Source organism: Haematobia irritans, chromosome 4 (genome assembly GCF_050003625.1).
Source record: "Haematobia irritans isolate KBUSLIRL chromosome 4, ASM5000362v1, whole genome shotgun sequence".
Classification (NCBI taxonomy): domain Eukaryota; kingdom Metazoa; phylum Arthropoda; class Insecta; order Diptera; family Muscidae; genus Haematobia; species Haematobia irritans.
The window spans coordinates 143,082,758-143,099,232 of record NC_134400.1 but is presented as its reverse complement, the minus strand read 5'-3'; the positions used below and the strand labels follow the sequence as shown (position 1 = coordinate 143,099,232).

At 29.9% G+C, this 16,475-nt stretch overlaps 1 long non-coding RNA gene across 2 annotated transcripts; it reads right to left on the bottom strand.

Moving 5' to 3' along the window:
* Positions 1–430: 430 nt before the first annotated feature.
* LOC142235145 (uncharacterized) lies at positions 431–2,266 on the bottom strand. 2 transcript variants are annotated; one of them, XR_012721810.1, is made up of 4 exons: positions 1,614–2,266; positions 901–977; positions 741–833; positions 431–670 (listed from the first exon to the last, which is right to left on the bottom strand). It is a non-coding gene; the product is annotated as an uncharacterized LOC142235145 (long non-coding RNA). The 2 variants fall into 2 exon arrangements; XR_012721809.1 differs by having other exon boundaries at positions 901–974.
* Positions 2,267–16,475: the final 14,209 nt, after the last annotated feature.

Here is a 16,475-nt window from a genome sequence, read left to right as displayed (position 1 = left end):
GACAAATAATTATCTAAAAACTGTGTTTATTTTGCTCGGAATCTACACCGAAAAAAAAGTTTACTATTGTTTACGAAAAATGAACTAACCCATAGTAAGAATGACCATGATTTGGCGCCAAAGATTTTTTTCATCTAGATAAATTCATGATTTTCTTATAAATAAGTTTATGTATTGCATCGTATTTTAGTTCATTCTTACTACGCTGTGGGAAGAATGTACTTACACTCATTCAAAATATTCCTGCTATCCGGAAAAATGAACAAGTTTTTGGGAATCCTATATTTAGAAATTGGTTTCAAATAAACTGTTTATCAGTATAATTTTCAAAGAAGTAAATAAATTGAGGAATTAAAGGTACAACAAGCCTGTATACAACTAAGAAATTTTTCGTACAATATAAGACAATTTTTCATAACTACCAGTATTTTATTTCAAAAAATTATTATTATATTACATAAAACTATGGCTTATGATATACAATAAAAGAATTGTTTTTATTCGTACGCTGTATGCTGTTACTTTTCGGTAGTTAGTAATTGCTTCATCAAAAGAGTAATATTCTATTCCATATGAAAGATATATGCCATAAGTTGCTATTTTCATTTCATTTTTGTCCAATTTCACCGATTTCGCTAGTTTTTGTTGTGTGGATTTGCGTCATAAGCCTCTGAAGTTAAAAATGTATATAAAATATAAAAATATTATCAAATTCTATGGTATTTTGATCTTTAACTTACAAGAGAATTTTCTTAGAGCAAATAGGGATATCAGCTTAGTTAGCATTAAACAGTAAGAAGATTCCAAAAAATACCATTAGATTTGCTGTCATCCTGCAAATGAAAATTATTTTTAATAAATAGAAATTTTGGCTTTATTACAAATGGACGAAAAACTTACCACATTGAAAAAAATCATCCAATTACTACATTAGTGGAATCATATCCATGCACAAATGGGACATTTTTGAAATCCTTCTCAGAATATAAATGAAATAAAAATATTATAAAATTAGATATAATTTCCACTTGTCAATATAGCATTTAGTATTTATGGTGGATATTAAGTTCGAGTTTAGTGGCTAAAATCCCAATTTTTCATGATTAGTTTTCTTTAGAAATACATGGGAACAAAATTGAACCGTTTTTGTGTTCATTTAAAATTTATATCAAATTTTTAGTAATTTGAGGTCGCTGAATCCAAATTTACACTTATTTTTTTAAGATCTCGACTTTTTGAGATATACGGTTATGTTCAAAATTAAGGCACTTCCGCTATATATATTGGAATAACTTGAAAACGATTCATCATATTAAATTAAAAAAACAGCGTTCTACATAAGCTTAAAAACGATTTTCTGTTCTTAATCGTTTAATCCATTTAAAGAATATAAACTTAATAAAAAACTTGTTTCGAGCTGTTCTCCATCAAGTTATATTTAAATTTGCATCGAAGGGGTATAATTTTATACTTTTCTTACTGATTTATTTCTGATTTTAGCACCTAAACTCGAACTTAGTACACACCTTAAGGACTCGCTATAACATAAAAATATAGACTCAAAAAATTGTATTGTGATCCAGATGTAGAGTCAATATAGATCATTTTATTACCACTCATTATGAATATTTTTATGTAAACCAATTTAAAACCGCACTGATTTTAAATTATTAATAGAAATATACAGTTTCTTAATATGTGATTTATTTTAGAGTTATTTATTTTTTTATCAATATAAAGTGTTTTTGTTTTCTCTTACATCACACCATTCACTTATCAGTTTCTAAAATGTTACGAAATAAATGTATTTTTATTAATAAACACAAATACCGCACGCTAGCCCACCACGTGTGCGCTTCATAAATGCATCAACAGAACTGAATGCACCAATAAAACTCAAAGACACAAATAGTCATAAAGGACACATATGTAAAGAAAAACAACTCCACACACACACACACATGATCCCTTTCTGATCTCGCTATTGCAACAAAACAACTATCACCACAAAAGATACCAACAACACACATTCCATAACATCATCGCAATAACAAACACAAACAAAAAAAAAAGATGATGCAATAATTTCATAATTTCTTCTCACTTCAATTTCCAGTATCACGTTTATTGATTAGTTGGTATTCTATCTATAGGATAAGGTAAAATATATTCAAAATTTACGAGGAATCCATAAAAAATTATATACACCCGTCAAGGATTAAATTAACTACTTTTTATTCTACTTTATCTAAAATTTTCAATGTGAGGAAATATACTCCAACTTATAGTAAAAACCGAAATAAGCTGTAGGAAGCCGCCATACGAATCGGTACTGTGGTTAAGTTAATTTTTACTACAAAAATTTTTTTCCATACAAAAATTTTTCTTAGTAAATTGTCCAAATTTCGTAGTAAGATTTTTATATTGCCTATGTCTTTTTATAATACAATCAACGATGCATTAACTATTGTATTAGAAATTTATTTAAGGAAAAATCCGTCCCATTTCGTAGTTAGTGAACTAAAAAACATTTACTGAAGTTTTATAAGTTTTCCTTTAGCTAAGTTAATTTTCGCAGTGGTTACGAAAAATGAACTATATTACAGTAAATTTTTTGAACTATGTGGAAGTTAAACTGGTCCTAAAATTAACAAGACACCTTTTTTTCTGTGTATAGCAAAATCCTTAAGTGAAGGTCAAAATCTTTGGACTGTTTTTGAGTGAACTTCATACTACAACAAAAAAAAATCTTGAATCCAAAGATTTTAAACTTCCTTTGTAGAGTTTTGTATCGAACCAAGGATGCTACTTCTTTAAACGAAAGATATTTTAAAATTGGAATACAATCCATCGAAATTTCATTCTCTTTTTGTGATATATTAGATTTAGCATTAGTTTAACAACGGAATATTTGTCTGTGTATCGATGCGATGTATCGATGATTTTTTAAATGTATGTGTTGAAAGACATCTCCATTTTGGGAATGCTTTTTTGGTTTGTTGTCAAGAAAACTCAACGAATTCAAAGGTAATTTCATTAATATTGTAGACTTTTCAGAATTATTAAAGTCAAGTTGCCTTTAATCAGATTGGTAGAAGAATAAAATTTTGCAAACATTTTCTATAGAAATAAAATTTTGCAAAAATTTTCTATAGAAATAAAATTTTGCAAAAATTTTCTATAGAAATAAAATTTTGCAAAAATTTTCTATAGAAGTAAAATTTTGCAAAAATTTTCTATAGAAATAAAATTTTGCAAAAATTTTCTATAGAAATAACATTTTGCAAAAATTTTCTATAGAAATAACATTTTGCAAAAATTTTCTATAGAAATAACATTTTGCAAACATTTTCTATAGAAATAAAATTTTGCAAACATTTTCTATAGAAATAACATTTTGGAAAAATTTTCCATAGAAATAAAATTTTGCAAAATTTTTCTATAGAAATAAAATTTTGCAAAAATTTTCTTTAGAAATAAAATTTTGCAAACATTTTCTATAAAAATAAAATTTTGCAAAACATTTTTTATAGAAATAAAATTTTGCAAATATTTTCTATAGAAATAAAATTTGGACAACAACATAACATTTTGCAAAAATATTCTAAAGAAATAACATTTTGCAAAAATTTTCTATAAAAATAAAATTTTGCAAAAATTTTCTATAGAAATAAAATTTTGCAAAAATTTTCTATAGAAATAAAATTTTGCAAAAATTTTCTATAGAAATAAAATTTTGCAAAAATTTTCTATAGAAATAAAATTTTGCAAAAATTTTCTATAGAAATAAAATTGTGCAAAAATTTTCTATAGAAATAAAATTTTGCAAAATTTTTCTATAGAAATAAAATTTTGCAAAAATTTTCTATAGAAATAAAATTTTGCAAAAATTCTCTAAAAAATACAATTTTGCAAAAATTTTCTTTAGAAATAAAATTTTGCAAACATGTTCTATAAAAATAAAATTTTGCAAAAATTTTCTATAGAAATAAAATTTTGCAAAAAAATTTCTATAGAAATAAAATTTTGCAAAAATTTTCTATAGAAATAAAATTTTGCAAAAATTTTCTATAGAAATAAAATTTTGCAAAATTTTTCTATAGAAATAAAATTTTGCAAAAATTTCTATAGAAATAAAATTTTGCAAATATTTTCTATGGAAATAAAATTTGGACAACATTTTCTATATAAATAAAATTTTGCAAAAATTTTCTATAGAAATAAAATTTTGCAAAAATTTTCTATAGAAATACAATTTTGCAAAAATTTTCTATAGAAATAAAATTTTGCAAAAATTTTCTATAGAATAAAATTTTGCAAAATTTTGCTATAGAAATAAAATTTTGCAAAATTTTGCTATAGAAATAAAATTTTGCAAAAATATTCTATAGAAATAAAATTTTGCAAAAACTTTCTATAGAAATAAAATTTTGCAAACATTTTCTATAGAAATAAAATTTTGCAAACATTTTCTATAGAAATAAAATTTTGCAAATATTTTCTATAGAAATAAAATTTGGACAACATTTTCTATATAAATAAAATTTTGCAAAAATTTTCTATAGAAATAAAATTTTGCAAAAATTTTCTATAGAAATACAATTTTGCAAAAATTTTTTATAGAAATAAAATTTTGCAAAAATTTTCTATAGGAATAAAATGTTGACAAAATTTTCTATAGAAATAAAATTTTTACGAAATTTTCTATAGAAAAAAATTTTGACAAATAACAAAAAAAAAGAAAACTTTGTCTTCTATGGTAAGCAAAACTCGCATTCATATTTTAAGGACAAAAAGTTGATTTACTCAGACCAGACCAGACCAGAGAATAACGCCGACCCATTTCTGTCGGCGGAGGCTGACACTAAATTTTTGCCTCCGGTGGCGGCGGCTTGACCGCTAAGCCGATAAAAAATTCTATTCGGCGGCGCACAATTATCTATTATAAAATCAATTTGAAGTTTTCCGAATTGTAATGAGATTAGTTGTACAACCAATCTTACAATCAAATTGAAATTTCATTCAAATTTTTTGAGCTAAATTTTTGTAAAACTATTGTAGCAACTTAATACTATTTGATTGTAGGTGGAAAGTTAAAAATTTGGAAAAAACTTATATAATCAATACTTTAGATTAATTGCTGGCTAAATTTGGGTCGAGATGAGTCGACATATTCGGCGGCGGCGTCGACTGCTCAAAACGGTTCGGCGACAGTTAAAATCGGTGGCGCGACTCGTCGGCTTCATTCTCTGCTCACGACATTATTTTTTCAGTGTTATCAGTGTATTCGTTTAATCAATAAATTAATATTTTTTTTTGAATACCAAAGTAACATGTCTTCACAGAAAACCCCTTCAATTATAAAATCAATATACACGATTTTTATACCCTGCGCCACACTGTGGAACAGGGTATTATAAGTTAGTGCATATGTTTGTAACACCCAGAAGGAGACGAGATAGCAATAATGCTCAGGGTGGGTCCCTGAGTCGATATAACCATGTCCGTCTGTCCGTCCGTCCGTCCGTCCGTCCGTCTGTCTGTGAACACATTTTTGTGATCAAAGTCTAGGTCGCAATTTAAGTCCAATCGCCTTCAAATTTGGCACATGTTCCTAACGTGGGTCAGAATAGAACCCTATTGATTTTGGAAGAAATCGGTTCAGATTTAGATATAGCTCCCATATATATCTTTCGCCCGATATGGACTTATATGGTCCTAAAAGCCAGAGTTTTGGCCCAAGTTGGTTGAAATTTTGCACAGGGAGTAGATTTAGCATTGTAGCTATGCGTGCCAAATTTGATTGAAATCGGTTCAGATTTATATATAGCTCCCATTTATAGCTTTCGCCCGATTTACACTCATATGACTACAGAGGCCAATTTTTTGCTCCGATTTAGTTGAAATTTTGCATAGGGAGTAGAATTGGCATTGTAGCTACCCGTGCCAAATTTGGTTAAGATCGGTTTAGATTTAGATATAACTCCCATATATATGTTTTTCTGATTTCGACAAAAATGGTCAAAATACCAACATTTTCCTTGTAAAATCGCCACTGCTGAGTCGAAAAGTTTTAAAAATGACTCTAATTTTCCCAAACTTCTAATACATATATATCGAGCGATAAAGCATAAATAAACTTTTGCGAAGTTTCCTTAAAATTGCTTCAGATTTAAATGTTTCCCATATTTTTTACTAACATTGTGTTCCACCCTAGTGCATTAGCCGACTTAAATTTTGAGTCTATAGATTTTGTATACGTCTATCAAATTCTGTCCAGATCGAATGATATTTAAATGTATGTATTTGGGACAAACCTTTATATATAGCCCCCAACACATTTGACGGATGTGATATGGTATCGAAAATTTAGATCTACAAAGTGGTGCAGGGTATAATATAGTCGGCCCCGCCCGACTTTAGGCTTTCCTTACTTGTTTTTAACAAAAATAGAAATATAAAATTAAATTGTTGCTCATCTTTAAATGTTTAATGGTTTCCTACCGAGGAGTCTAGCGATGCAAATTCATGATGGAGGACATATGGCTTCCGAGCTGGCCGAACACATCGCAGCAATTTCTTCTCGGCAAAAGTTTTCTTTGATTGGCTGGATGACGGCTTGAAGACAGAAATGAATGACATTATTTCAAATTACACGGTAAATGAGATTGTATTACGAAAGGTAGACTTTTTATTTTTTTTTTGCAGCGAAATAAATTCAATTTTATATTTAATTTAGAACAAACAAACATGACTAGTGGGTGGGTTGCTGTCCACGGGTTGTCTGTTGTAGTTTGAACTTATAATTAAATTACTACATAAAGAGAACTGTGATTGCACGTTTTCGAATCGCAACTTCATTTGATGGAAATTAAAGTAAATATGCCTGTGACATTTTAATGTATGTATATAAAGATGACGATTTGTGTAGGTTTTATTCTGAAAGCAACTAAACGAATAGTAGGTTAGGTTAGGTTATGTGGCAGCCCGATGTATCAGGCTCACTTAGACTATTCAGTCCATTGTGATACCACAGTGGTGAACTTCTCTCTTATCACTGAGTGCTGCCCGATTCCATGTTAAGCTCAATGACAAGGGACCTCCTTTTTATAGCCGAGTCCGAACGGCGTTCCACATTCCAGTGAAACCACTTAGAGAAGCTTTGAAACCCTCAGAAATGTCACCAGCATTACTGAGGTGGGATAATCCACCGCTGAAAAACTTTTTGGTGTTCGGCCGTAGCAGGAATCGAACCCACGACATTGTGTATGCAAGGCGGGCATGCTAACCATTGCACCACGGTGGCTCCGTATATATATATATATATATATATATATATATATATATATATATATATATATATATATATATATATATATATATATATATATATATATATATATATATATATATATATATATATATATATATATATATATATATATATAGTAATGGTAGACAGATTTATCATTTTATAAGAAATTTTACAAACTTTCAGGAAACATGGTTTTAGTTCAGTTTTTTTCATTTCTTATGAATGCTTCGCTATCACTGAATATAAAATTCTTCTTCTATTGTACATTCTTATATCCCGAAAAGATATCAAGATTTGTCAAATTCCATATCTTCTTCCAGTTAATCAACTATTTCTAACTGCTTTCTGTTTAAGATTTATTTTACTGAAACAAGTAAATTTTAGTATTTTACACAGACATTTTACTTAAAGGAAATAAAATAGCTAAACTCAATTTAGTTTCTAAGGCACTTTTTTCAAAGTGCAAGAATTTTTTCTACCATTTAATTACTCCCAGTCATTAATTTGTATAAAATTGAACTGACTGGAATGACAATATTTTGTAATATGTGTAAGTACAATTTTCGTTACTGGCACGAAAAACTTTACAAATCCTTGTAATTTCAAACTATATCAGAGTACTCCACTTAAGTAAAATTTTTAATATATTTTAAGTAGTCACATGAACTGTAAAAGAGTTGGAAAAAATAATTATTACGAGATTTTCATAAACTGCTTGATAGGGAGAAGTGCAATTAACTAAATTGAAGTTCAAAACTTGTTGTAACTTACAAGCCACTAAATTTTGTATGCATATTTTCGTAGCAAATCTTTGTCCACAAGGCAAGTTTTTTTTTCTCGAGTATGCTTATGATGCAGTTAAATTTGATTTTGCTTTGCTCTGCTAAAAATAAAAGCCTTTTAACTTGATTTAACTTCGTTTGTTTCAAATGTCATCCTTTTAGATCGACTTAACTACAATATCATGATTGTATGCAACAACTACATGATGATTTCACAGAATGTAACATAAACGAACACATGTTCCTTGAGAAAATCATGGAAGAAATTTTATGGCAGTATATATGTGTGGAAACGGAGCGATATATTTATAGTTAATGTATTTCAATTTTGCTTTCCGCGTTACAGGTACTTGACATGACATTGCAAATTGTGGATATACATCAAGACAGACATGTTGGTGTGGTTGAAGCCTTCCCTTTTATTATGAATATTTCCCGCAGTAGTTATGAATGAAGATGTTATGGTAAGTACATTTAATTATGTCAATATATCAATAATGAAATGAAAAAATATATTGAGTAAATATAAATTTAATTAAATAAGCATAATAAATAAAATTATGTCTGTGGAAAAAAATTGTAAATTTTAGCTACACTGAAAAAAATATTGTCGTGAGTCCAAAGAGTTCATGTCCTTAAAATAAGAATACAAATTTTGCTTAGCTTAGAAGACGCATTTTTCTAATATAAAGTTTTTTTTCCATTTTCAAAAGTCGATAAACTCTTCAATGAAGTCGTGTTGTTAAGTGATTTCACTTAAAAATGGGTATCATAACCAGGGCTGTGGAGTCGGAGTCGGAGTCTTGGAGTCGGAGTCTGAAGATTTGCCTGGAGTCGGAGTCGGAGTCGTAAAAATTTTGCTCGACTCCGACTCCGGCTAAACCAAATTTTTTAAAACACTTCACATTTTTGTAACTAAAAAAGTTTTTACGCAAATTAGTTTCCAATGCGTTATGCATTCGATCAATGTACACCATGATTGGACATGAAAATCAACTTCCAATTACGGCTATCATTTTATGTTTCCTAGAATGTTAGACTAGCAAATGGGCTGGATCGATCCATTTTAATCCCCATATCAATTTATTTGAAATAATTCGAATTTATTGTTTTTAATTTTATTTTAAGGCTATATATCTACACACATATGACAGAAAAAATTGTCAAAGCTGTTTTTTATAGAAACTTTTGTCACTATTGTATTTATATGGAATGTTTTGTCAAAATTTAATTTCTATAAAAAAATTATTCGAAATATTATTACTATAGAAATATTTTTTTCTATAGAAAATTAAGTCAACATTTATTTCTATAGAAAATAAAAAATAAAACAAGTATATACAGCAGTAAGTTCGTCCGGGCCGAATCATAAATACCCACCACCATGAATCAAATATACTAATTTCCTTAGAAAATTTCATGGGGGTTTGATGACAGATCAGTTTAACCAGTTCGCATCCCGAAAATAAATGCAAAGATTTTACCTATCAGATTCCGGATTTATAAGAACTATTTTTGTTTGAGTTTTAAAGAAATCATAAACATATCCTGTAAATGTGCAAGAAAATTAAGAAAAACTACCTTGATTTGAATCTGTTTTATGATTACGAGAAGTAATATCTGGCAAATTTACATTTATGGTAAATGCACCTTCTGTACCCTCAATATCTGAAATCAGAGGCCTTACCAGCGTTGCAACAACGAATTTTTATTTTGGACCAAATTTTTCCAAAATTCGTACCAGGGGACCAGTTTTCTAATTTAAATTAATATAATTTAAAAGTTACAATTTTTCTAAAATTTTTCTTCGAAAGAAAATTTTTTTCAAAATTTTATTTCTATATAAAATTTTGACCTCATTCTATTTCTATCGAAAATTTTGTCCATATTTTATTTCTATAGAAAATTTGGTCCAAATTTTATTTCAATAGATTTCATTTTAGCCAAAATTTCAATTTAGCCAAAATTTAATTTCTGTAAAAAATTTAGCCAAAATTTTATTTCATTACATATTTAGCAGAAATCTTTTTCTATAGAAAGTTATCCCAAAATTTTATTTTTTCTTAAAATTTGTAAAAAAATTTTGCATAATATTGTATCCCAAAATTTTTTAAGAAGCTTATTTCTATACAAAATTTTGTTAAAATTTTATTTCTATGAAAAATTTGTTAAAATTTTATTTCTATGAAAATTTTGTTAAAATTTTATTTCTATAGAAATTTTTGTCCAAATGTTATTTCTGCAGAAAAATTCCATTTGGTCTGACCATCGGACCAACTTCAATAATTTTTTGGGTCTATTTTGGTCCAATCGGACTAATGGGGCTACGCCAAAAACATGGAAGGATACGTACAGTATTCAGCACATCTATTGTAGTTCTAGAATATAAACCCCAAAACGGAGGGCCGGTTTATAAGGGGACTATATCAAAAACTGGACCGATACACAATATATTCGGCACACCTCTTAATGGTCCTAGAATACCTCCAGATTTCCAATTTCAGGCAAATTGGATAAAAACTACGGATTGTAGAAGCTCAAGAAATAAAATCGGGAGTTCTGTCTATATGGGAGCTATATTAAAACATGGACCGATAATCACCATTTTCAGCACTCCTCCTTATAGCCCTAGAATACCTCTAGGTTTCCAATTTCTGGCAAATTGGATAAAAACTACGGTTTTTATAAGCCCAAGACCCCAAATCGGGCGATCGGTTGATATGGGAGCTATATCAAAACCTGGACCGATCTAGCTCATCTTCGACATGACAAACTTATTATACCCCTGTCACCATTCTATGGTGGTGGGTATAAAAATATTTTTATGTAGAAAATTTTGTCAAAAATTTATTTCTATAGAAAATTTAGCCAAATTTTGCTTCTATAGAAAATTGTTCAAAATTTTATTTACACAAAAAATTTTCCAAAATTTCTATTAATAATTTTTTCAAATTTTTTCTATAGAAAATTGTGCCAAAATTTTGTTACTATAGATTTTTTATACAAAATTTATACAACATTTTATGTCGATAGAAAATTTAGCCAACATTTTATTTTTATACAAAATTTTGTCTAAATTTTCTTTCTATAGAAAATTTTGCAGCCTTTTATTTCTTTAGAAAATTTTGCAAAATTTTATTTAGTACACAAAAAATTTTCCAAAAATTTCTATTGATATTTTTTTTCAAAATTTTATTTCTATAGAAAATTTTGTCAAAATTTGTTTACTATAGTTTTTTTTTTTTATAGAAAATTTTGTCAAAATGTATTTATATAGAAAATTTTCTCAAACATTTATTTATATAGAGAATTTAGTTCAAATTTTGTTTCTATAGAAAATTTTGCAAACTTTTATTTACTACACAAAAATTTTTCCAAAATTTCTATTTATATTTTATTTCAAATTTTTTTTTTTATATAAAACAATTTGTCAAAATTTTATTTATATAGCAAATTTTCTCAAATTTTTTTCTTACTGATACTCACTGCTAAGTCGAAAACTGGTAAAAGTGACTCAAATTTTGCTATATAAAAAATTATGAATGTTTCCCAAATATTGCACGAGATTTTGTAGAAGTCTGATTTCAGATTTTATCAAAATGTAGATCTAAATACAAAGTTGTGCAGAGTATGTTACAATCGGCCCGCCCGACTTTAGACTTTCTTTGCATTTTTATTTTTTGCTATAATTGTGTTACGTCCCATAACGTTAGATTTAAATTTTAGGTACAGAGATTTTCTAGAAGTATATACAATTTTGTCTAAATCGATTCAGATTCAAATTCATGCATATGGGAATATAACCCTTTATAATAATTTTCGTCCACAAATACATATGATGGGTATTTATATCATTATTTGATTTATTAAACATTGCCCTAAATTTGAAATAAAGAGTTTAATTGGTATAAATGCGAAATTAAGACCTTTCTTGCACACATAAATAAATACGATACTTTATATCGATCCATATATATACCCCATATATACCCCCACAATAGAACTACAAATTAGTGGTACTAAAATGAGATTTAGTTATATTACCCGGAGTCGACTCCGGAGTCGGAGTCGAGCTGATGAAAAATGCTGGAGTCGGAGTCGGAGTCGAGCAAAATTGGCTCGACTCCACAGCCCTGATCATAACATGAAAGAAAAAAATGTTTGGGCTAATGTCAACTTGACTTTAATAATTCAGAAAAATTCTTTAAAATTAATGAAATTGTTTTTAAATTTGTTGCATTTTTGCATCTTGACTACAAGGCAAAAATCATTAAAAAATAGGATATGTTTTTCAACACTTTATTTTAAAGACGTTTTTTACTTGAAACATAGCATAATTTCTACTGGAAGTCTTGTTTTTAACGGACTTTTTATGGCATATGAAAAAAGCTGAAAAAGCGAAAAATTAAAATTTGCTTCATAGAGTCAAATACATAAAATCCACATTTAAAAAAGAATTGTGCCTTAAAATTATCCTTACTTGTATTCTCCCCTTCATTGGCTCGGAATCAATACCCAAATTGTTAAAGTAGAGACACAATCTTTGGAACCGGACATGCTTTTTTTCAGTGTATAGTGCCCTTTCGTTAGTTTTTATGAAGATTCCTTTTAATTACCTTTGTTTGAATATTTTGACTTACTCGTCCTACGTTCCGATTTGTTTTGACGAAACAAAAAAAAAAAATGTGCCCGTAATGCGAAAATGATAAATAAAGGGTGGTTAAAATTTCAAGGGCCGATGTTGATTTTGAATAAAACACAAACTGTTTAGGAAATTATTGTAATTTTATTTTATTATGATATATTGGTATTACTCAATTATGTATGGAACAAAATAGCGGCCAAATGGGCGCCGCAACCTCGGTGGCACACCTTCATCCGATGGTCCAAATTTTCGATGGCGCTGAGGCATAATAGAGGTTCTATGCCGTTAATGTGCCGAATTATCTCATCCTTTAGCTCTTGAATTGTTGCTGGCTTATCGACGTACACCTTTTCTTTCAAATAACCCCAAAGAAAAAAGTCCAACGGTGTCAAATCACATGATATTGGCGGCCAATTGACATCGCCTTTACGTGAGATAACACGGCCATTGAATTTGTTGCGCAAAAGAGCCATTGTTTCGTTAGCTGTGTGGCAAGTGGCACCGTCCTGCTGAAACCACATATCGTCCACATCCATATCTTCCAATTCGGGCCATAAAGAGTTCGTTATCATTTCACGATAGCGAACACCATTCACAGTAACTGCCTGACCGGCCTCATTTTGGATACGGCCCGATGATACCGCCAGCCCATAAACCGCACCAAACAGTCACTCTTTGTGGGTGCATTGGTTTTTCGACAATCACTCTTAGATTCTCATTCGCCCAAATGCGACAATTCTGTTTATTGAGGAATCCACTGAGGTGAAAATGTGCCTCATCACTGAAGATGATTTTCTTCGAAAATTGATCATCCACTGTTGCCATTTCTTGGAACCATTTAACACGTTGTTGGATTGTGTATCTCTCCATGGTTCAAATTGAGTAAGTCTGAAATAGAGAAATGTCAAATAAAATTCGGAAAACAAAACTTGGCGTTTAGGTGTGGTTCACATTCAACATCGGCCCTTACAATTTAACCACCCTTTATAAACAAAATTCATACTCTTTTTTATACCCTCCATCATAGGATGGGGGTATATTAACTTTGTCATTCCGTTTGTAACACATCGAAATATTGCTCTAAGACCCCATAAAGTATATATATTCTGGGTCGTGGTGAAATTCTGAGTCGATCTGAGCATGTCCGTCCGTCCGTCCGTCCGTCCGTCCGTCTGTTGAAATCACGCTAACTTCCGAACGAAACAAGCTATCGACTTGAAACTTGGCACAAGTAGTTGTTATCGATGTAGGTCGGATGGTATTGAAAATGGGCCATATCGGTCCACTTTTACGTATAGCCCCCATATAAAGGGACCCTCAGATTTGGCTTGTGGAGCCTCTAACAGAAGCATATTTCATCCGATCCAGCTGAAATTTGGTATATGGTGTTTGTATATGGTCTCTAACACCCATGCAAAAATTGGTCCACATCGGTCCATAATTATATATAGCCCCCATATAAACCGATCCCCAGATTTGGCTTGCGGAGCCTCAAAGAGAAGCAAATTTCATCCGATCCGGCTGAAATTTGGTACATGATGTTGGTATATTGTCTCTAACAACCGTGCAAAAATTGGTCCACATCGGTCCATAATTATATATAGCCCCCATATAAACCGATCCCCAGATTTGGCTTGCGGAGCCTCAAAGAGAAGAAAATTTCATCCGATCCGGCTGAAATTTGGTACATGATGTTGGTATATGGTCTCTAACAACCATGCAAAAATTGGTCCATATCGGTCCTTAATTATATATAGCCCCCATATAAACCGATCCCCAGATTTGGCTTGTGGAGCCTCTAAGAGAAGCATATTTCATCCGATCCGGCTGAAATTTGGTACATGGTGTTGGTATATGGTCTCTAACAATCATGCAAAAATTGGTCCACATCGGTCCATAATTATATATAGCCCCCATATAAACCGATCCCCAGATTTGGCTTGCGGAGCCTCAAAGAGAAGCAAATTTCATCCGATCCGGCTGAAATTTGGTACATGATGTTGGTATATTGTCTCTAACAACCGTGCAAAAATTGGTCCAAATCGGTCCTTAATTATATATAGCGCCCATATAAACCGATCCCCAGATTTGGGTTGCGGAGGCTCTTGGAGGAGCAAAATTCATCCGATCCGGGTCAAATTAGGAACGTGGTGTTAGTATATGGTCGCTAACAACCATACCAAAATTGGTCCAATCACACAAAAATTGGTCCATATCCGTTCATAATAATGGTTGCCACTAGAGCAAAAAATAATCTACCAACATTTTATTTCTATAGAAAATTTTGTAAAAAAAAATTATTTCTATAGAAAATTTTGTCAAAATTTTATTTCTAGAGAAAATTTTGTTAAAATTTTATTCGCTTCATAATACAATTTTCATCGTAGTCAAAATTTTATTTCTATAGAAAATTTTGTCAAAATTTTATTTCTATAGAAAATTTTGTTCAAATTTTATTCGGTTCATAACCACTCGAGCCAAAAATAATCTACCAAGATTTTATTTCTATAGAAAATTTTGTCAAAAGTTTATTTCTATAGAAAATTTTGTTAAAATTTTATTTCTGTAGAAATTTTTGTCAAAATTTTCTTTCTATTAAAAATTTTGTCAAAATTTTTATTTCTATAGGAAATTTTGTGAAAATTTTATTTCTATAGAAAATTTTGTTAAAATTTTATTTCTGTAGAAAATTTTGTCAAAATTTTATGTCTACTTTGTCAAACTGAATTGTATACGTATTGGATCGATCTTTTTTGATTTAACATATACCACGTATGGACTTACATACAATTTAGAAGATATTGTTAGGAGGTTTTAAGACACCTTGCCATCGGCAAGCGTTACCGCAGCTTAAGTAATTCGATTGTGGATGGCAGTGTTTAGAAGAAGTTTCTACGCAATCCATGATGGAGGGTACATAAGCTTCGGCCTGGCCGAACTTACGGCCGTATATACTTGTTTCAAATGTCTTTTCTCTTGGTTCCGAATGAATTTTCTCTCCGAATACTCATTTTAATATTTTTACTTAAGCATATACAGTTTTTGGCAAAGTCTTATATCACAACATATATATGTTTACTCCAAATTTGTAAATTTATACTTTTTTATAGTCACACATAGTATTTTTCCAATCTTTAATGAAATTGTCTTTGTGTATATACATATATTTTTAAGGCGCCGATTGATTACTTTCATTATGTTACTTCCAGCATACACTTTATGTCTCTCTTTCTAAACACATATATATATATAGTCTATTTCTAAATTAATATATGTTTGCATCCAAGCATATTATATTTACAAACATTTTATGTCCCAAACATAATATGTTCTAACATATATGTCCCAAACATGTTATGCTAGTTTATGAACATTATATGCTTGCACTTAAAAATATTGTGTTTAAAAATTGGAGTTCCAAGCGATTGACCGCATTGTAAGATATTCCGTCCGGAAAAACTTATAGTCCGGATGGCGCATTGTCGTTATAGAAATGGTCAGTCGTCATATAGTCCGTCTCTATAAAACGCTTGGCAAGAACTTCTGTATGTCTGCAAGTAGTGCTCTTCGGTGTCTTAAGTCTCATAAGTGTCACCTCTATTGTCTTTTTTATGTACTAATTGTGTCTGCCCTCAATTTGTACGGCAATGGTTGTAGTTCTCATAGCGCTTGTCATATAAATATGTGCCATTTTATTTATTTTCGATATCTAATTTTAATGGTCATCCAATAT